A 22,596-nucleotide genomic window follows, 5' to 3' on the forward strand; every position below is an offset into this window, starting at 1 on the left:
CCGACGTCGATATCGGCAATTGCAATGTCACCTGGTCTGGGGTCCCGACATCGCATATAGCCTACCCCTAATTGCGATAAGTCAGAGATCACTGATCGGGGGTTCCTTCCACCTGGCCTTAAGTCCGCCCTTTGAACCCTTCCGATTGTGATTTTCCTTTATAAGGCTTTAAGCCCATTTTTAGAAGAAATGCCTCCTTTTTCAAAGGAACAAAGGCAAACTTCTTTTTGCGATAACTTCATCATTCAAAGTCCATTTTAGCCCATTCAAGTTGCAGTAGATTCAGAACGAAAATATCTACGCAATGGGACTATTTCCAGGAGCATCCTTGGACTTTCATTTTCCTCTGTTTTTTGCAAATCAACCGAGAACTTTAACTGCTTCTATCTCCTTCATTCTGACTCGGATTGGAGCATCGTTCACATCGTTAGAATCAAGGTGTCGAGCACTTCGATATGATGTCAAGATAATTGCCTTTCTGCCACTTTGAATTTTGAGCCTTTTCATGCCCCTGGTGTCTTGAGATCCACCTAGATCAATCACAAATAAACTGTTAGGCGTGACACCCTTGGAACTTCAAAGGGAGTTCTTGAAGGGCACGACCAAACTTGGCACCATTAGAATCATTAAAAATAAATAAATAAATAAATATAATCAAGATATGAAAACCAGGTAAATTCACATGAAGGGTAAATAATGTTAGAAACTGAGGTAATTAAATCAAGAGTAAAAGTTGGGTTAAGAGGATCATAGGAAGAAATAAAATATTTTACCTTAAAAACTCTACCTTTCCCATGTTGGAAAATATTAGGTAGATAATGTAGTTTAATTAGCTAAAAAGCAGAAAGAGAGACATAAATGTAAGGATAAATATTAATCCTAAAATAGTTAAACCTAATTAAGAGAAGAGGATGGTGAATTAGAATAAGATTAATAAATTAAATCTTAGAGAAAGTTAGAGACCCTCCATGTGGTAACAACCAAAATAAAAATATCCATCTAAGAGATAACTTGAGTTAAATTAGGGAGTAGATAGGGGATCAAATCTTGACTTACCAATTTACTTTAGTAATGAACACAAATTAAGGAGTAAAAAGGGGGATCAAGAGACATCTAGGAGAAGAAATAGGAATCTTGTTGAGGTGAGGAAAAAATATTAGTTTTAAATTTAAATTTTAAGTAAATAATTTTGGAGACCCTTGATAAGAAAGTAACACATGGGTGGGTGAATAATCAAACTATTGAATTATAAAAAATAATTAATTATGCATGAAATCCTAAGTGTCACCTATGAGGACTCCTATAAAAGAAGGGGAAAGGCATGGGATAAGGGACCTTTTACCCTATTGTTGGTTGGATGAGACTATGTCAGAGTAGTGACCATGAGCTATAGTGAGTTTGGTGAGGTAGAGGACTTTTGAGAGAGGACTCTTGAGCCAAAGAGTGCTCTCCTATACCAGATATTACATTCCTCCATTGTACAACTCCATTGTAGCTCGGGGGTCCGCGGGGAAGGAGAGTACCCAAGGAGTAGGTTGGGAGGTCAATTGGTGGGTCATTACATTCGGATTAAGCATGTTGACATTCACACTTTGAGGCAAACGACAACGAAGGAGGGAAAATAGCGGCAAGTCATGTTTGAATCTTGTCTCCTAGTGAATGATACCTATTTTGTTATAATATTATTTTGTATCACTTCATTATGGTTTTAGTTAATAACATGTAAATTAGTAAATATGTTCAATAAAGTGAAATTAAGGAAAGTTTTATATATTGCTTAACGATTTTTGAGTTCCCAATGCTATTTTCTTATAATTGCATTTTAGTATTTAAAGCCAAAATAAAATAAAAAATTATAGGGTGGGTCCCTACACTTGGTATCAAAGGTATGTTGAACCCTTGAGACCTATGGGCCCATGCGTGCATGACTAGTTTTGTTAAATATGTACTACATTCTACCCTAAAGTTATAAGAGTCAAATGCAAATAATTATAAACAGAAATCCAACAAATATGTTTAGTTAAACACAAGTCCGGGAAAATCGAAAACCAATGCGTGCCTAAATGTACTTCATATATTTGATTTGAGTATAAGAACAAGTCTGGTATAATATGAATGTTTGGTACAATTGAATCTTTTTGAGACTACATCCTTAAATTGAGTAACACATAATAGAAGATACTTTTTTTGTGCAAACTTTACATCTGCCCAATCTGGATCCCAATAAATATGTGTTTGCAAGAACAATCACGTGGTGCGGGGGCTCTAGAAGTTTGAATGTTGTTAACAGTCCAACGCAATCCCGCTTCAAACTCACCCTAGGGTCATTTGGATCTCCTCTGTCTTCCGGTAAATCAGTTTGTGGGGATCCTGCCAGTGTACCTTCGCTATTATTGGTACCTAAATTTTCTTCATCTTTCACCTTGTCTGAATGGTCTCTTCTAAAATTAGCTCTACTCGCTCACGCTTGTAAAAGATGCCACAACCATCACGTTTGCATCCACATCGTTGGATATATACACTTGAATACCCTTCTTTGTCCATGTTTCCTTCGTAAAATGTTTCAAAGTCATCTAATTCCTGTAGACATAAGAAGTTAGCCTCCAAACGTTTTAGTAGTGTTAGGAGAGATTGTGAACGTGACTTATATTTTAGGCAATGTGATGGAGAGTGTGGAAATAAATTTCTCTTTACATATAACTGAGCAAGAACATCGTATGAGGCAACGCGGATAATGGACCCCTCTGATATGTTTTTGACAGCCCATTCCTTATTATCTACGGGAATAAATTTAGGTAAGCATGGTGAGATTGATCCTGTCATTGGTCTTGAAAAGGCATAGGGATTCAAGAAGTTAAAAGAAATCGCGCATACCACATTAACTATGAAAGACATTTAAGAAATGTAAACAAATTAGAAACTCAGAACTGTAAAATAAAAATAAAAATAAAAATGCTAAGTTTCAGTTGTTAATAAGGAAAACTAGCAGAACCCGTTACCGATTCATTTATTTCACCCTGTGAATAAACAATATTATGTAGCCATCCAAACTAGAAAACCAAATTAATAAAGAGCCACTGCATCATATAGCTGAAAACACCCATTTCAAAATACTTGAAGCAAACCGAGGATTTTAAAGTACAATCAAATAGGAATTTTTCGAAACTTGTGAAAAACAAATCCTCGATTTCCACCACTCAATCGATCCATATTGCTGCTTTCCAAAATGTTATAGAAATGTTGTTCAAATCAAGATTGCCATTGCATACTCAGGAAGAAAGTTTAATATTTGAATCTAATACCATGGCCGTGATACAAGTAATGCATTCCAATGTTTAGACAATAAAGTTTACTCATCATATATCATTCCTTCAACCTCAACCTTCGCTAGAAAACAGCAGTGATTCCAATACTTTATTTTATTTTACACATAAAAGCGTTCGATTGTAGCTTTATCTTTATATCGTTTTATTGTTCAAAAGCACAAACACGTTTACACTTCCACTTGATTCCACCTCCATTTAACTGGCAATCATTGTTAACAAGGTGGAATTGCTGGAGATAATTACATGAGTTAAGATGAGTTATAGTTTGAGTTGTTCAAAAAATTAAATTCAGTTGTCAGTGAAGTGTCGGTAAAGTTCGTGTCATATGTCCAACTATGCTTAGTGATTTTGAGTCTTTATGATCATGTACATTTGATTAATTAAATCACTTCCACAACATTCCATTAGTAATGCTACGACATTCAGTGGTTAAATAAATGGAACTAAAAACTCAACGAATCTTCAGAAAAGTCGATTTCACTTTTTAATCTGTACTTGCACGTCCAGTTGCGTTGGTTATACTATTTCTTCGCCACTCAAAGTGTAAACTCATCGTTGTATCTTCCAATGAGTTATTATTATGTTGGCTTATGGAACATCATGCATGGTTTTCAGATCAATATTGAGGAAAAAAATGCAAGTAGTATACAACTCCCAAAAATAAATCATCTTGTAATATCAACAATGGTGATTTGTTCTGGACCTAATAGAGAAGAATTACACCGAGAGAATTCAAGTAAAACATCATATGCAAATGTTGAAATAACAACTACAAGTTTTTATTCTTGGATTTTTGCAACAATTCCAGGCCTTTCTCATTGCTTTCCACAACATGTTTAGGGTGTCATTCAAAGGGCCAGTATAAGTCTCGATGTTGCAGTCCAAACTCCACCACAAAAAGAAGTGCATTCTTCAGATGTAGTATGGTTATTGAATTCTGGAACAACATGGGCTATTGCTCTCGCTATTAAAGATCCATTAAGAGGAGAATTCCTGATGGAATCCTTGATGTCTGTGAGCCATTCTAACATCCTTTCAGATCTCATATATTGGTTTGTATTATTCTTGTATCATTTTGGCTTGTATTTATTATGCTAATTTGTACCATGCCCTGTGGATTTGCTATAAAATTTGACTTTTACTTAAAATTGTTTTATTGTGACTGATTTACACTCTTTGAGGATGCAAATTAAAAAAATGAATAAACCCTCAAACCAGGAAATTGTTTTCTCATGTTTATGTAGATCACTTCAAAGTAACAAAGATCTGTGTCACTGAGATCCATTATCATGTACAATTTGGCAATTTGTTTAAAAAGACACAAAAATGATTTTTATATGGTAGCAACTATGATATTAAAGGTGGACTTGAACAACTAAAACACAATGCTGAAGTATTGTTCTTGACAATGTATTTTTGTGAGAGAAGAGGAAAGATTGGTCGATTGAAGAGTAAATAAAATGACCATAGAGTGAACATTTAAACTTCCAAGAAAAAAATTGAAACTTTGAGTTGCATTGATTGCCTCAGCGTATTAAATTTTTACAAGAAGAGCTTGTTGCATTCAAGAAAACAAAAACATCCATGTTCAAGTAAAACAGGTAAACAATTGTCATATCTCCAAAAAAAAAACAATTTTTCATAAATAATGGCGGGCAATAACTATCTGTAAAAATGCTTCTTTACTTTAATGTAAATAATATCTCAAATAGATCTTGCACTATTCTAGTAATTTACGGTTCATGGTTGTGCTAGTTTAACATTCTCAGAATCATTAGATTTTTAGTTATTTAATTATTTTCCCATATAAATAATGGAATTTATTATTATATATTATTTCATTATTAATACTTGTTCTTAGATATCTTATATACTATGGTATAACATTGTGTCATACCATACACTTTTAGCTATATAAGCACTTATATATATATATAAATAGCCATTAATGTAAGCCCAAATTAATTATTGTTTCGAATTGGTATCCCTATCATACATGCATGTAATATAATAATTACCTTATTCTAGTGGTATGCTATATAACACAATATTTACATATGCTTATTATTAATATTACGGTTTTTGGTACTTCCAATATTGAAATCCTAAAACATTAGAAACTTATTCTCTCTCTTTTTACTAAGGACATTATCAGTTTATGTTATGATAATGCTACCAACCACCTCTACCATTTACATGACATGATGTGGTCTAAGCATACTATTTGAGTAGATTGATGGTATTCTTTGGATTAAATCTTATAGGAATGTCTGAAATTGATAGGCGATTTATATAATCAAGAACTTATAAATGCATAAATTTTTCCATTGGAAGTATAAACATAACAATAAATTATAGAACCACTGAGGTTGGTTATGATTTTTATCTAATTATTTCTATCTTATAAGGAAAAATCGTGTTAAAATGTGGCAAGATTCATTGGTGAACCATGGTTAGAAGAGGTACAAGAAGAAGCGGGGTAGTTAAAGGGAACAATATAGCGTTGTTAGGTCCCTATACTAATAGTGTAACCCATTATTGTTATTAGTACAACAATATAATAAGGGGGTTGTACTAATAACAATAAGGGGTTACACTAGTAGTATATGGGCCTAACAGGCGCCACCACAACAACCGACTCCTACCTCCCCACCCAATGATAAGGAAAACATCACAACACCTGAACGAATACCAGCTGCAGAAGTGTTGAACTTAATAATATCATTCCAACACATGTCCGAGGCATTAATAAACCATTTGGAATGGGAGCATGGAGGGCCTGTCATACAAAACAAAGTACCCAAAAACACTACAAGAAATGATGTACGTCAAGATTTGGAAAAGGTAAAATTTCCAGAGTTTTGGGGGTCCACAGATGGTCAATCTACATAGGCATGGTTAGAAAACATAGCTATGTGCTTTATCCTGAGAGATTACACCTCAAATATGAAGGCCAAGATGGGTATATTCAAGCTAAAGGAAAACACACTACTTTGGTGGGTGACATTATTAACCCAATTGGAGATGGATATATCAACAGTAACTTGGGAGCTATTTGAAGAAAAGTTTAGAGAACATTACCTGTCAGTGGAGTTCCTTGAGAGGCAACTAAATGAATTCAATGCATTAAAGCAAGGGAGTTGCTCACTACAAGAGTATGAGGCTCGTTTCATGGAATTACTCCATTATGCCCCTCACTTAAACACAAAAAAGCTCAAAGTGAACAAATTTGTGTATGGATTAAATGTTAACGTTTGGGCCAAGGTTAGAATCTTAATGCCTCGCAACTTGCACGAGGTAGTTCAGTGAGAAATCATTGTAGAGGAGGATATCATGAGCAGTGGACCTTGTAAGTCAACAAGGCCCACAGGATCAGGAGTACGAAGTGGAAACATTATGGAATGTAGAAATTTGCAAAGGGGTCCTGTGCTAAATCATCAAAAGTGGCCAATAGGAAATCAAAGAACACCATAAAAGCATCCAACTCAACATTCACATAAGGTACCTCAATAAACCCGTCAACCACAATAGCACCGACTTATACGAAAACACCAAGTCACACCTCCTCAGCACCGATCCCAACAATCTAGCTCTTTCCGGCAGAGTTCCAGGCCAACTCCCGGTTCAGTTGGTAGTAGGAGCCAAGCTCCTAAGAGGGGGTGTTGGACTTGTGGAGGTCCTCACTACGAGAGGGATTTCCCTAAAAATATAGGTAATACTAACTCAACTAAGAATGCAAGTATGGTGGGGGATATGGGGAAGGCTCATCGCATCCATGCAACGGTGAATAATCGCCAGGTCGAACACCAGTCCACTGTGTTGGGAACCTCAGGTAATATTGATGGTATGCTTTTTTCATTTTAATAGATCCAGGAGCTACTGATTCCTTTATTTCTCTAAATGGATTATCAAGGGTTAAACATAAAGTAATTGCATAAAATGAATTTAGACATGTAGATATGGCATGTGGTATGAAAAGAAATGTAGGAAGGATGGTAAAGGATTGTGAGGTGGACCTAGGTGTATGTAAGACCAAGGTATCCTTGTACTCTACAATTTTAGCAGTCTGTGGCATAGTTATAGGAAATGATTGGTTGGAATGACATGAATCACTCCTAGACTGCAAAGACAAGATTCTACATTTCACAGACGACGACGGCCAAAGAAAATCATTAAGGGGAAACACACTACTTTGGTGGAAGACATTATTAACCCAATTGGGGATGGATATATCAACAATAACTTGGGAACTATTTGAAGAAAAATTTAGAGAACGTTACCTGTCAGAGGAGTTCCTTGAGAGGCAACTAAATAAATTCAATGCATTAAAGCAAGGGAGTTGCTCAATACAAGAGAATGAGGCTCGTTTCATGGAATTACTCCGTTATGCCCCTCACTTAAACACAAAAAAGCTCAAAGTGAACAAATTTGTGTATGGATTAAATGTTAACATTCAAGCCAAGGCTAGAATCTTAATGCCTAGCACCTTGCATGAGGTAGTTCAGTGACCAATCATTGCAGAGGAAGAGATTGTGAGTAGTGGACCTAGTAAGTCAACAAGGCCCACAGGATCAGGAGTACCAAGTGGAAACAATATAGAACGTAGAAATTTGCAAAGGGGTCCTCTGCTAAATCATCAAAAGTGGTCAACAGGAAATCAAAGAACACCATATAGGCATCCAACTCACCATTCGCACAGGGTACCTTAACAAAATTGTCAACCACAACAACATCGACCTATGCGACAACACCAAGTCACACCTCCTCAGCACTGATCCCAACAATCTAGCTCTTTCCAGCAGAGTTCCAGGGCAAATCCTGGTTCAGTTGGTAGTAGGAGCCAAGCTCCTAAGAGGGGGTGTTGGACTTGTGTAGGTCCTCACTATGAGAAGGATTTCCCTCAAAAGATAGGTAATACCAACTCAACTAAGAATGCAACTATGGTGGGGGATCTGGGGAAGGCTCATCGCATCCATGTAGCGGTGAACAATCGCCAGGTCGAACACCAATCCACTATGTTGGAAACCTTAGGTAATATTGATGGTATGAGTTTTGTCATTTTAATAGATCTAGGAGCTACTGATTCCTTTATTTCTCTAAATGCATTATCAAGTATTAAACATAAATCAATTACACAAAATGAATTTAGACATGTAGAAATCTAGGAAGGATGGTAAAGGATTGTGAGGTGGACCTAGGCGTATGTAAGACCAAGGTATCCTTGTACCCTACAATTTTAGGAGTCTATGAAGTAGTTATAGGAATGGATTAGTTGAAATGACATGAAGCACTCCTAGACTGCAAAGACAAGATTCTACATTTCACAGACAATGATGGCCAAAGAAAATCATTAAGGGGAAAAAATCGAGGGGTGTCCCTAAGGTTCATCTCTTCCATAAAACTAATGAAATATAGGTGAAAGGGATGTCAAATGTTCTCGATGTTAGCGCTAAACAATAAGGGTGATTCTGAAAACCTTGATAAACATCCATTTCTTGTTGAATTTAAGGATGTATATCCCCAAGAAACTACCCGGGGTACCCCCAAAAAGAGAAATTGATTTCACCATCGACCTTAAACTAAGCACTGAGCCTATTGCAAAGGCACCCTATCGTATGTCGGCTCGAGAGCTAAAGGAATTTCAGATCCAATTAAAGGAACTGTTGGACTTGGGGTTCATACGACCTAGCATATCTCTGTGGGGAGCCCCTGTGATTTTCGTTAAGAAGAAGGATGGGTCTTGGTGACTGTGCATTGAATACCGCCAGTTGAATAAAGTGACAATAAAAAATCAATACCCTCTGCCAAGGATAGATGACTTGTTTGATCAAATGAGGGGGGAAACTGTGTTTTCAAAGATAGATCTGAGGTCGGGATATCATCAGTTGAGAATCAAGGAAGAAGATATCTTGAAGACAACCTTTAAGACAAGATTTGGGCATTATGAATTTTTAGTTTTACCCTTTGGATTGACAAACTCCCCAAGTGTTTTCATGAGTTTGATGAACGAAATATTTCAGGATTACTTAGACAAGTTTGTACAAGTCTTTATCGATGACATTTTTATCTTCTCAAGGACCCCAGAAGAGCATGACGAACAATGTCTTAGAGAAAACCAATTGTACAGGAAGTTGTCAAAGTGTTCCTTTTACCAAACCAAGATTCATTATCTTGGACACATTATCTTTGGGGATGGTATCACAATAGACCCAGTAAAGATTGAGGCCATTATGGAATGGGCAACACCAACCAATGTTCATGAAATACGAAGTTTTATGGACATGGCAAGGTATTATCATAGATTTGTCGAAGGGTTTTAGAAGATAGCAAGCCCCATTACCAAGCTCCAAAGAAGGAACAAGAAATTCGTTTGGACTGAAAAATGTGAAGAGGCATTCCAAATGTTAAAGGTGTTATTAACGACAACACCAATTTTGAAGGTGCCAGATATGGAACAAGAATTTTTAGTTTGCACTGATGCCTCCAAGGAAGGGTTGGGTTGTGTGTTGATGCAAGAAAGAAGAGTAATAGCTTATGCATGAAGGAAACTTAGAACCCACGAAGAAAACTACGCAACCCATGATCTAAAAATGGCAGCAATTGTTTATGCACTAAATATTTGGAGACACTACCTTCTAGGAAGGAAGTTTGATCTTAGGATTGACCATTGTGGGCTACAACACATATTCGGTCATGACCACTTAAATGCAAGACAAAGACGATGGTCTGAGCTAATTAGTGAATATGATTTTGATATCACTTACATAAAAGGAATGGTAAATAGGGTGGCTGATGCTTTAAGTAGGAGGCCTCAGATATTTTCAGTGATTCCCTTAAAGACAAATTTGAGGGAGAAACTGCTTGATTTACAATTTAAAGACACATGGTACCAGGAGGTTAGCAAAAGTTTGAGGGAGGATGAAATGTAGGTCCCAAAATATGAAGAAAACTCCCTTGATAATGATGGGTTACTATGATTTCAGGGAAGGATATATGTACCACCGAATGAAGATATACGCTAGCTAATCTTGAATGAAGCACATCGCACTGTATACATGGCACACCCTGGTGTTAAGAATATGAGTGCGAACCTGAAACTACTCTTCTTTGGGAAAGGGATGAAGAAGGACATTGTGAACTTGGTAGCAAGTTTCTTAGAGTGTCAACGAGTAAAAGTTGAACACAGACATCCAGCAGGATTATTGAAATCCCGTGAGATACCAAAATCTAATTGGGAAGTTATATCAATGGAGTTCATTGTGGGACTACCAATGACCTCAAGAAGACATGATTCCATATTTGTAGTGGTGGACACGTTGACCAAGAGCACCCATTTCATACCAGTTAAGACTACATATAAGGCACCAGAAATAGCCAGAGTTTTTATTGATGAGATTATGAGATTGCATGGAGTGCCTAGGAAGATCATATCTAATAGGGGAGTAGTGTTTACAGGAAGGTTTTGGACCAGTTTCCAAGAAGCCTTGGGAACCCAGTTGAACTTCAACACTGCTTATCACCTTGAGATAGATGGGCAGATAGAGAGGACTAATCAAATCCTCGAAGACATGCTTTAGATGTATGTGATGGACCAACAAAAGAGATGGGAGGAGTTTTTACCCCTTGTGGAATTTTCTTACAATAATATTTATCAGAGTTCCATCAAGATGGCGTCATTTGAGTTCTTATACTGAAGACCTTGTAGAACACCTTTCAGTTGGGACCGAGTATTAATAGGACCAGAAGTGGTGCAAGAGATGGAATAACAAATGACTATGATTAAAGGAAGGCTAAGGAACCACAAGATCAACAAAAGAGCAATGGTGATGCTCATCGGGTAGACCGAAGTTATGAAGTGGGAGATAGGGTGTTCCTGAGAGTAAGGCCTCAAAAAATCTGTATAAGATTTGGAAAGGGATAAAGATTGCCTCCATGGTTTGTGGGACCTTTTGAAATATTAGAAAGGAAAGGGTTGGTGGCATATAAGCTTGGCTTACCTCCATCTTTAGCACGTATGCATGATGGGTTTCATATTTCTATTTTGCGTCATTATATTTCAGATCCTTCGCATCTTATTGACTTTGGTCATTTGCAGGTTTCGGACGAGGGAACAATAATGGCTGAACTAGTTTGCATACTGGACCAACGAACTTTTCAACTTAGACGATGATTAGTGGACCAGGTTAAGGTACAATGGGACAATTATAATCCCAGTTCAGCTACTTGGGAGGAAGCCGAGGAAATGCGTCACCATTTTCCTTATCTATTCCAAGGACTTCAAGACAAAGTCTATTATTAGGAGGGGGTGTATGTAGTGCCCCACTCTAGTTGGCTGACAATGATATGAATTTAACATTTATTTAGCCCTATGGTCCACACTCTATTCTTTGAGGACCTCAGGTTGAGGATCGAGACACATGACTCTATTATTAGTGGTTGTGATGCTTATGTATGTTCTCCATTGATATTATGATGAAGATAACATTAATGGTTATGTATGTTATCTATTGATATTATGATGATTGTAGCATTAATGGTTATGCATGTTCTCTATTGATATTATGATGATTGTAGCATAAATGGTTATGTTTGATCTCTATTGAATTTATGATGATGATGGCAGTAAAGGATATGTATGCTCTTTATTGATATCATGATGATGATATCTTTGATGGATAGGTATGTTTTCTATTGATGTTACGATGTTGATAACTTTGATGGATATGTATGTTTCCATTGATGTTATGATGATGATAGCCATGATGGACGTGTCCCTTATGTTACCTACTTGCATTAATTCTGGTTCACAATTAACAATGATGCGAATGACTAGGTGATGTTGATGATGTTATTATGATAATGACTAACACTGAGAAACCTTGTTACTGATGATTATTGAGTATGGTAGGAAACCACCAGAGGCACTAACATATAACAAGTTGGTGACACCTGGTTTGATGAAAATTTATATTTTTTCTTTGAAATTCTAAGCCAATTTTGAAACCTGCAATATATGTTTATTTATTATCTGATGATATGTTAGTGGTTGCAAGCACGTATTAGTTTCTTGACCGAATGACTCACATATGGGTGATGGGGTTGTACAATTGAATGGAACCGCATGGGAGGGGTGGGTCAGTGTCCTTCATCCCACCCACTAGCACTCCCATGTGACTTGGGCTAGAAAGGTTGAAACACCTTTGCCTTGAAGATCACGATGTCATGAGGGCAGGTCCCAAAGTTAGGTCACTCATGAGGATTTTACCGGGGAGCAGACAACATAAGAGATGATAATGGTCTTTGTCATTGCACCTATACTTTCCCCTCGTAGCCACTGAATCCTTGAAGGGAAAGTAGCATGGCACCCTTGGAACTTTAAGGGAATTTATTGAAGGGAATGACCAACTTGGCACCCTTGGCATCACAAATAAATTGGTAGGCCTCACACCCTTGGAACTTCAAGGGAAGTTCTTGAAGGGCACAACCAAACTTGGCACCCTTAGAATCAATAAAAATAAATAAATTAATAAATATAATCAAGATATGAAAACCAGGTAAATTCACATGAAGGGTAAATGAGGTTAGAAATCGAGGTAATTAAATCAAGAATAAAACTTGGGTTAAGAGGATCATAGGAAGAAATAAAATATTTTACCTTCAAAACTCTACCTTTCCCATGTTGGAAATATTAGGTAGATAATGTAGTTTAATTAGCTAAAAAGGGGGAAGAGGGACATAAACGTAAGGATAAATATTAATCCTAAAATAGTTAAACCTAATTAAGAGAAGAGGATGGTGAATTAAAATAAGATTAATAAATTAAATCTTAGAGAAATTTAGAGAACCTCCATGTGGCAATAACCAACATAAGAATATCCATCTAAGAGATAACTTGAGTTAAATTAGGGAGTAGATAGGGGATCAAATCTTGACTTACCAATTGACTTTAGTAATGAACACAAATTAAGGAGTAAAAAGGGGGATCAAGAGACATCTAGGGGAAGAAACATGAATCTTGTTGAGGTGATGGTAAAATATTAGTTTTAAGTTTAGAATTTAAGTAAATAATTTTGGAGACCCTTCATGAGAAAGTGACACGTGGGTGGGTGAATAATAAAACTACTGAATTATAAAAAATAATTGACTATGCATGAAATGCCAAGTGTCACGTATGAGGACTCCTATAAAAGAAGGGGCAGGCCATGGGAGAAGGGACTTTTTACCTTATTGTTGGACGGACGAGACTATTTTAGAGTAGTGACTACGAGCTATAGTGAGTTTGGTGAGGTAGAGGACTTTAGAGAGGGGACTCTTGAGCCAAAGAGTGCTCTCCTCTACCAGATATTACATTCCCCCATTGTACAACCCCATTGTAGCTCGAGGGTCTGTGGGGAAGGAGACTACCCAAGGAGTAGGCTGGGAGGTCAATTGGTGGGTCATTGCATTCGGATTAAGCATGTCGACATTCACACTTGTAGGCGACCGACAATGGAGAGAAAATAGCGGCAAGTCAAGTTTGAATCTCGTCTCTTGGTGAATGATACCTATGTTGTTATAGAATTATTTTGTATGACTTCATTATGGTTTTAGTTATTAACATGTAAATTAGATGATATGTTCAATAAAGTGAAATTCAGGAAAGTTTTATATATTGCTTACTAAACCATTTGTCGTGAGATTATAATGCACATCTTGATCACATGTACCCTACTGTTGTAACCTATGGCTAAGCTCCTATTACCTGGCACCCTAATTTCCTCCAAATAAGATCTGGACTTGTAAATATATCCCATATGAACTCATAGTTGCTTTGTGGTTTACCTACACTCTTCTGCTAAGAGTATCTGCAACCTTGTTCTCCTTACCCTTAATGTATTTATTCTCGAAGCCAAACTTACTAAGTGTGACCAACCATCTAGCTTACCTGACATTCATATTAGGTTGGTCAAACAAGTATCTCAACCCATTATGACCACTCATAAACATAAACCTCTTGCCAAGAAGATACTGTCTCTATATCTTCAATGCATGAATGATCATTGCTAACTCAAGACCATGCATCACATAATTATACTTGTGTTCATTTAGTTTCCTTGACTTGTAGCATACCACCCGTCCCTCCTGCATCAAGACTCCACCAATTCGCCTCTTGTAAGCATTTGTACACACCATGAACTCTTTATCTGGATATGCAATCTTTAAAACTGGAGCATTTGTAAGTTACTACTTAAACTGCTCAAAACTAGCTTGCACATTCCTCTCTTGATTAAAATTAAATTTCCTTTCCTCTGTAAAGATGTAATAGGATAGAAAATTTGTGAGAAGTTCCTGATGAACTTCTTGTAATAACTTGCTAAACGCATGAATGATTTAACCTCATCCACATCCCTAGGATCTGCCATTCCATGATAACTTTGATATTTTCCAGATCCATTTCTATGCCTTTCATGGAAACAACAAGTCCCAAGTAATGTACCCATTTCTAAAAGAAACTGCATTTACTAAGCTTGGCATACAACTGATGCTCTCTTATCAATCTTAATATTGTTGCTAAGTGTTTGGTATGCTCTTCCTAATTCTTAGGATATATCAATATATCATCAATGAATATAATCACAGACTTGTCGAGAAAAGGACACACCACACTATTCATCAAACACATGAAAGTAGTTGGAGTATTAGTCAAACCAAAAGGAACCACAACAAACTAATAACGCCCATACCTGTTCCGGAAAGTAATATTCTAAATTTCCTCTTCTTTGATGCATACATGATGGTTCCTGATATCAAATCAATCTTTGAGAACATTTCCGCGCCCTTCAACTGATCAAACAAGTCATCGATCATCGGCAACTGATACTTGTTCTTAATCACCATCTTGTTTAACTTCCTGTAATCAATGAACAACCTGAGAGTACAAACAACACTGGTGCACCCTAAGGTGTTACACTTGGCCTAATGTATCCCTTCTCAAGCATTTCCTTCAACTGCAACTTCAGTTCCACTAACTTTGGAGTGCTCATCCTGTAAGGTGCCTTTGATGTTAGTGTTGTCCCTGGTACCAACTCAATAGAGAAGTCCACTTCCCTGTGAGGTGGTAACTATAAAATCTCTATTGGAAATACATCCTGAAACTACTGTAAAATCAAATACCTCTTCAAGACTTCTACATCCTCAACATCCTTACCTTTATCACGAGAAACATGCATTGCGAACAATACACACCCTTTACTGCAACTGCACTTTGCCTACATAGCTGAAATCATTCTCATTGATGTAGGTCTGTTCTTACCATCCAATATTTTCTTCTCTCCATCATCATCCAAGCACTCAATAACCTTCTCATAGAAATCCACCTTAGTCGTGTGAAGATACAACCAATCCATAACCGAAAGCATACTGTATGATGCCAATGGAAGCACATTTAGATGTGTTGATCTAGGCATATCATTAATCTCAAATGCACAAGCTCTTACCCAATAATGAACTCTTTTCTTAGTAGCTGTAGCCAACTGCACCAACCAAGACTCTGCATGTAATTCTTTTCTCAAACCACATTTATCCACTAGGTCAGGATTAATATAACTATAATTAGAGCCACGATCAATCAAAATAGAAATAACTCGATCACAAAGCTTACCTTCCATCGCAATGATGGGTGCTTGGTGATCCACTTGGTTGCTATCAAATTCCGCATAGATCCAAGGAATGCTCTAGCTCACATACCTAACTATTTATGCCTCCTGAGCACTGTAGATCTAAGGACCACCACCTTGATACAACAGATAATCCTTCTTGCGATGATCCTTGCCACATATATGACACTGCAACTGTCCACTACCTTTGTTCTGTTGCTCTTCAGGCTATGACCCATGTCCCTTGTCAATTGCTTTAAACTTCTTGTAAGGAGCAACATTTTCTTTCTCACTTGCATCCTAAGGTCGTGTTCGCTTCAGTAGCCATTTACCTTTAGTGTTATTGTAGGTTTTAACCCTGTACATAAATTACCTGCATACGAATTCTTAAACAAAGAAAATAAACAATGCGAGAGCATAACCCATAAAACACATATGCACAGAGATTTTTCCTTGGATCCCAAAACCGGGACTACCAGCTTGATTTTTCATTATGTTCCTTTCAATGTTACAATACATATTTATACATGCCGAAGCATCCAATACCATGGACCGAAAACCATCGCGTCCAATACCATGGACCGAAAGCCATCGCGTCCAAAAAACATGTGCGAAAATCATGCACAAAACCATAGGTGGGTCCGCCCAACCTAACATATGGTCCAAAACCAAAATTTTCTGGGGCGCTGCCCCGAACCCCATAAAGTGGGGTTACGAGTGCCCTTCAAACCCCCTATTAACTATGTGGAAAGAATATAACACAACCCAATAATCTCCCACTTGTTGTTTTCTTTCCACAGGGGGCCACATGAGAGCTTAGTCATTTTTTCAGCCCTGAGATTCCCATTGCTTCTCTACACCAAGAGAACTTCTCAGAGCTCACAGATTTTGTCAATGCATCTGCAGTATTCTTCAAAGTGTCCACCTTTACCAGCAACACCTTTCTGTCTTCTATCATATCCCTCACAAAGTGATATTGAACATCAATGTGCTTTGTCTTTGAATGATAAGCAGGGTTCTTTGCCAAGAAAATTGCACTTTGGCTGTCACAGTCTATTCTTATAGCTCCCTGTACTAACCCCATACTTGAACACAATCTCTGCAACCAAACTGCTTCCTTGCTTGCATGAGTGGCTGCCATGTATTCTGCCTCGGTAGTTGATAGTGCCACTACAGATTGTTTCTTACTCATCCAACTGACTGCACCTCCAAATAGGTTAAACACATACCCACTTGTAGATCTTCTCTGATCCAGATCTCCAGCCCAGTCTGCATCAACAAAGCCATGAATATCCAACACCCTATCCAATCCTGTTCTTCCTTGGTAGCACAAACCATAATCACTAGTGCCACGCAAATACCTGAAAACCCACTTCATTGCTGTCTAGTGCTCCTTCCCAGGTTTTGACATAAACCTGCGCAATACTCCCACTGCATGTGCAATGTTTGGTCTAGTACAGACCATTGCATACATCAGGCTACCCACTGCACTTGCATGTGGAACACGGGACATGTCCTCTTCCTCTTCTTGTGTCTTGGGACACTGTTCAGCAGATAACCTCACACCTACAGGAATAGGAACCTTCACCGGTTTACTATCCTGAATATTAAACCTCTGGAGTATTGTCTCGACATACTTCCTCTGGTTTAACCAGAGCTTCCTCTTTGACCGATCTCTTTTAATTTCCATGCCCAAAATATAGTTTGCAGCACCAAGATCTTTCATGTCGAATTTGGAGGACAATTGGGTCTTCAAATCCTGGATAATTTCTTTGTCATTTCCAACCAGAAACATATCATCCACATACAAGACCAGATAAATAATACGGTCACCAATTAATTTAAAATACACACAATGATTTGCTTTGCTTCTCGTGAAGTCAAGTCCCCGTATAAATGTATCAAATTTCTGATACCACATCCTTGGTGACTGTTTTAACCCATACAGAGACTTCTTTAACTTGCATACCAGTTCTTTCTTACCCTTCACCGCAAAGCCTTCAGGTTGCTTCATGTAGATTTCCTCTTCCAAATCCCCGTGAAGAAATGCTGTCTTCACATCCATCTGTTCTACCTCAAAATCAAAAGCAGCAGCAACAGATAAAAGTAATCTAATAGAAGTTACCTTGGCAACAGGAGAAAAAATATCACCAAAATCAATTCCTGGCACCTGGGAATAACCTTTTGCTACCAACCGAGCTTTGTATTTCTCCACCTTTCCTTCTACATTTGTCTTCTTCTTGAACACCCATTTGCTGCCAATGGGTTTCCTTCCAGCCGGCAACTCCACCAGATCCCAAGCCTCATTTTTGTGCAAAGATGCCATTTCATCGACCATGGCCTCTTTCCAGAGTTTTCCATCCTCTGAATCCACTGCTTCCTTCATAGTTCTGGGATCATTATCAGTAACAGACAAAGCAAAATTTGAACTGAAAGCAGATGGACTATACCTTTCTGGCTGCCTTCTTTCTCGAACTGATCTTCTCACAGTCGGAGTTTGTGGCTCTTCATCTTCTGATTCCTCCTCTGCTGCAGAGTCTGATTCTTCCTCCTTTGGCTCAAACTCTATCTTCTCAGGTTCATTTGGTTGGACTTCATGTTGAATAACATCTTTTACCTCTCTGAACAACACATCTTGGTTGTACACAACCTTCCGTGTGACTGGGTTCCAAAGCTTATAACCCTTTAAACCATCCTTATACCCAATAAAGATGCACTTTTCAGATTTACTATCCAACTTGGTTCGTTTCTCCTTTGGAACATGTACATATGCATCACATCCAAATACCCTTAGATGTGAAAGAGAGGGTTTCTTACCAGTCCATACTTCTTGTGGAGTCTTATCCTCCAACGCTGATGAAGGTGATCTGTTGATCAGGTAACATGCAGTATCCACCGCCTCTGCCCAGAATTCCTGTCCTAACCCGGCACCACTGAGCATGCTTCTTGCCCTTTCCATCAACGTCTTATTCATTCTTTCTGCGACTCCATTTTGCTGAGGTGTATATGGAGTAGTCTTATGCCGTGCTATACCACACTTATTACAAAATTCTTCAAATTCCTTGCTGAAAAATTCTCCACCATTATCTGTCCTCAACACCTTTATCTTCTTCTCTGTTTGATTTTCCACCAGAGCCTTAAATTCTTTAAACCTGTCAAAGACTTCAGATTTCTTCTTTAGAAAATATATCCATGTATTCCTTGAGAAGTCATCTATGAATGATACATAGTACACAGACTTACCCAGTGATGGAACCTTCACAGGTCCAAACACATCACTGTGCACAAGCTCTAATATCTGTTTCGTCCTCTTACCACCAGAGGGGAAACTCACCCGATTCTGCTTCCCATATACACAATTTTCACAGAAATAAAAATCCAGAGAGCTATTATTCATACCTTCTACCATACCTTTACCATGAAGTATTCGAAGGCCCTTCTCTCCAATATGTCCAAGCATTTGATGCCACAACATGGTCTTCTCTACAGAGACCACTAGATTCTCTACTCCATTTTCAGGAACCATAGAACTATTGCACCCATCAACAACAGTGCTACCTTGCAGCTTGTACAAAGTTCCAATCCAAACTCTCCGCATTAATATCAGTGCTCCTCGAACCATCTTGCAGGTATCTTTCTCGAACACCGTCTTTACACCTGCATCATCCAACTTGCTTACAGAAACCAGATTTCTGGCCAATGCGGGAATATGTAGAACACCCGGAAGTGTTCTAACCCTTCCACCTTGCAACTTCAACTTTACTTTTCCCCGACCAATGATTCTAGCCTTCCTATCATCTCCTAAGAAGACATCACCACCATCCTATTTCTCATACTCGCAAAACCACTCTCTATGGGGAGTGAAGTGAAAGGATGCACCTGAGTCAATCAACCATGCCTCATGATCTACATGTGTACTTGAAGAAGCCAAGTACACATCCCCACCTTCATTTGAGGTGGTTTTCGCCTCTGCAGAAGGAGCATCATCAGATCCCTTTCCTTTATCAGGAGCTTTAGATTTACAATCCCTTCTGAAGTGCCCTTCCTTTCCGCATTTCCAACACACCACCTTTGTAGGTTTTCCTGGAGATTTAGATCTCCCTCTAGATTTAGATCTCTCACTCGATGACTTATTTTTGTTTCTGTTCTGGGACCGTCCTGGTACAGACAAGGAATCACCATTCTGGTTGTCCATATTTTTTCGTCTCATCTCCTCCGTCAACAAGGCTAAGACTATTTCATCAAACTGCAAAGAAGTTGCATTGCTACCTATTGCATTAACCAGACTATCCCATGAATCTGGTAGAGAACACAACAGACTGATGTACTTATCTTGATCTGAAATTTTAATATCAACAGATAATAACTGACTTAACACAGTATTAAACGCATTCAGATGCTCTGTCACCAAGTCTCCATCTTTCATCCTCAAGTTATATAGCTTTTTCCGCAGGAACAATTTATTCACCAGAGACTTAGATTGGTACAAAGTCCCTAACTTGACCCACAAAGCCTTTGCCGTAGCTTCCCCTGATACATTCAGCAATACTGAATCCGAGACACACAATCGTATTGTGCTCTTTGCCTTCCGATCCAACTTCTTCCATTCTTCATCGGTCACTCCCGATGGTTTAGTACCCGGATCTACCGCGATCCACTGATCTTTATCCACCAACAGATCCTCCATCTTGAGTTTCCACAACTCAAAATTCTGACCATTGAACTTCTCAATCTCTATCTTTCCACTACTCGCCATCTTCTTTCACCACCAAAATCGATCTCGCAGATCTCCCGCTGAACAGGGTCTACCACAGGCCCGAGAGAAACCCCTCAGCAACAAAGGCGTCCCCTTGAAGCCAAAACAGCTCCGATACCAAAAGTAGGTTTTAACCTTGTACAGAAATTACCTGCATACGAATTCTTAAACAAAGAAAATAAACAATGCGAGAGCATAACCCATAAAACACATATGCACAGAGATTTTTCCTTGGATCCCAAAACCAGGACTACCAGCGTGATTTTTCATTATGTTCCTTTCAATGTTACAATACATATTTATACATGCCGAAGCATCCAATACCATGGACCGAAAACCATCGCGTCTAATACCATGGACCGAAAACCATCGCGTCCAAAAAACATGTGCGAAAATCATGCACAAAACCATAGGTGGGTCCGCCCAACCTAACATATGGTCCAAAACCAAAATTTTCCGGGGCGCTGCCCCGGACCCCATAAAGTGGAGTTACGGGTGCCCTTCAAACCCCCTATTAACTACGTGGAAAGAATATAACACAACCCAACAATTATCATTCCCTTTCCAATCTTGCTTAGATTTGGTCTTACGCTTCGATTGCTCATAAGAGTGTTTCAAATTCCAATTGACTTGTTCCAACGACTGAGGCTCATCATACTCAATCCGATCCTTAAATGTTGATGGTATTCCACTGATAAATCTTTGAAATTTTTTCTTCTCATCCTTAAGATATGACACATACCTTAAAAAATCCAAGAACTTAGTCGTGTACTCCTCATATTTCATTGATCACATCTTCAACTCATAAAACTCCTTGGCCTTACTATCGTAGTACCTCTCTCATAAGTACTTCTTCCTGAAGAGTCTCTTGAATTCATGCCAACATAGCTCCTCTGTCCTAATGTATATGACACATTTCACATCTTCCCACCAAATGTATGCTTTCCCTTTAGGCTGAAAATAACTATCCTAGCCTTCATGTTCATTGTGTAGTCATACAACTCAAAGAACTTCTTCATCCCAAGTAACCATGCCTATGCATCTTCTAGTTTCTTTAAATCTCCATTGAGTGTAGGCAGTTTGGCTTTCTTGAAATCATCCGACAAATATCCCCTATCACTACTCCTATAAGGATGATATCTATGATGAGAATGATACCTGTATAAAACATAATTAGATTAGAATGCATGTCCACTACCTCTCCTATTAGGTCTATCCAAGAATATTTCATCTATGACTGTATCATCTTTGTACGACATGTGTCTACCATGAGACATACTATCATATGCCCCATTAGTCACGTCGTCCTGTCCATAATTGATCCGTGGCTGCATTGACCTCTGCTTGTTTTTCCTATGCCCTAGGAAGTCTTTCTTGTGACTGAATTATTTTGTCATTGTCTGCCTTGCAACTTACGATCTCTGACTTTAGACTACTTAAGGTGTATGCTATGTCAGGAGAGTGCCCCTCTCTTGTCTTCTCATATGATTTAAAGGGAGAGTCTCGTGAAATGTAATCTACCATTTTTCTAGTCATATTTGATCCTCTTCTTCCTGCAAACATACGATGCCAAATAAACCAAATATAACCATAATCAATGACCTTAGTGAAGTTCAGGGGAGGCTATCTCGTCTACAAAATAAGTCCAGATTAACAAGATACATGTATTTACATAATCATATCAGTATGCCTACATCATGCATGATAATATCAACTACATATCATGACCTCACGCGCAAAAACCATAATCATGACAATGAAAGCATAACAACCATATGGAAATAGACATTCATGAATGGCAACACATTCTTCTCATTCAGTCCAAGCATTGAACCATGCTTTGATACCAATCGGTAACACGCTCCTCCCACATTTACCC

At 38.2% G+C, this 22,596-nt stretch overlaps 1 pseudogene; it reads right to left on the reverse strand.

Moving 5' to 3' along the window:
* Positions 1-2,070: 2,070 nt before the first annotated feature.
* Positions 2,071-2,895, reverse strand: LOC149153989 (carbon catabolite repressor protein 4 homolog 4 pseudogene; annotated as a pseudogene).
* Positions 2,896-22,596: the final 19,701 nt, after the last annotated feature.

Source organism: Pinus tabuliformis, chromosome 9 (assembly GCF_031772625.1).
Source record: "Pinus tabuliformis cultivar Carrire ecotype Pingquan chromosome 9, CPIR1, whole genome shotgun sequence".
NCBI lineage: Eukaryota > Viridiplantae > Streptophyta > Pinopsida > Pinales > Pinaceae > Pinus > Pinus tabuliformis.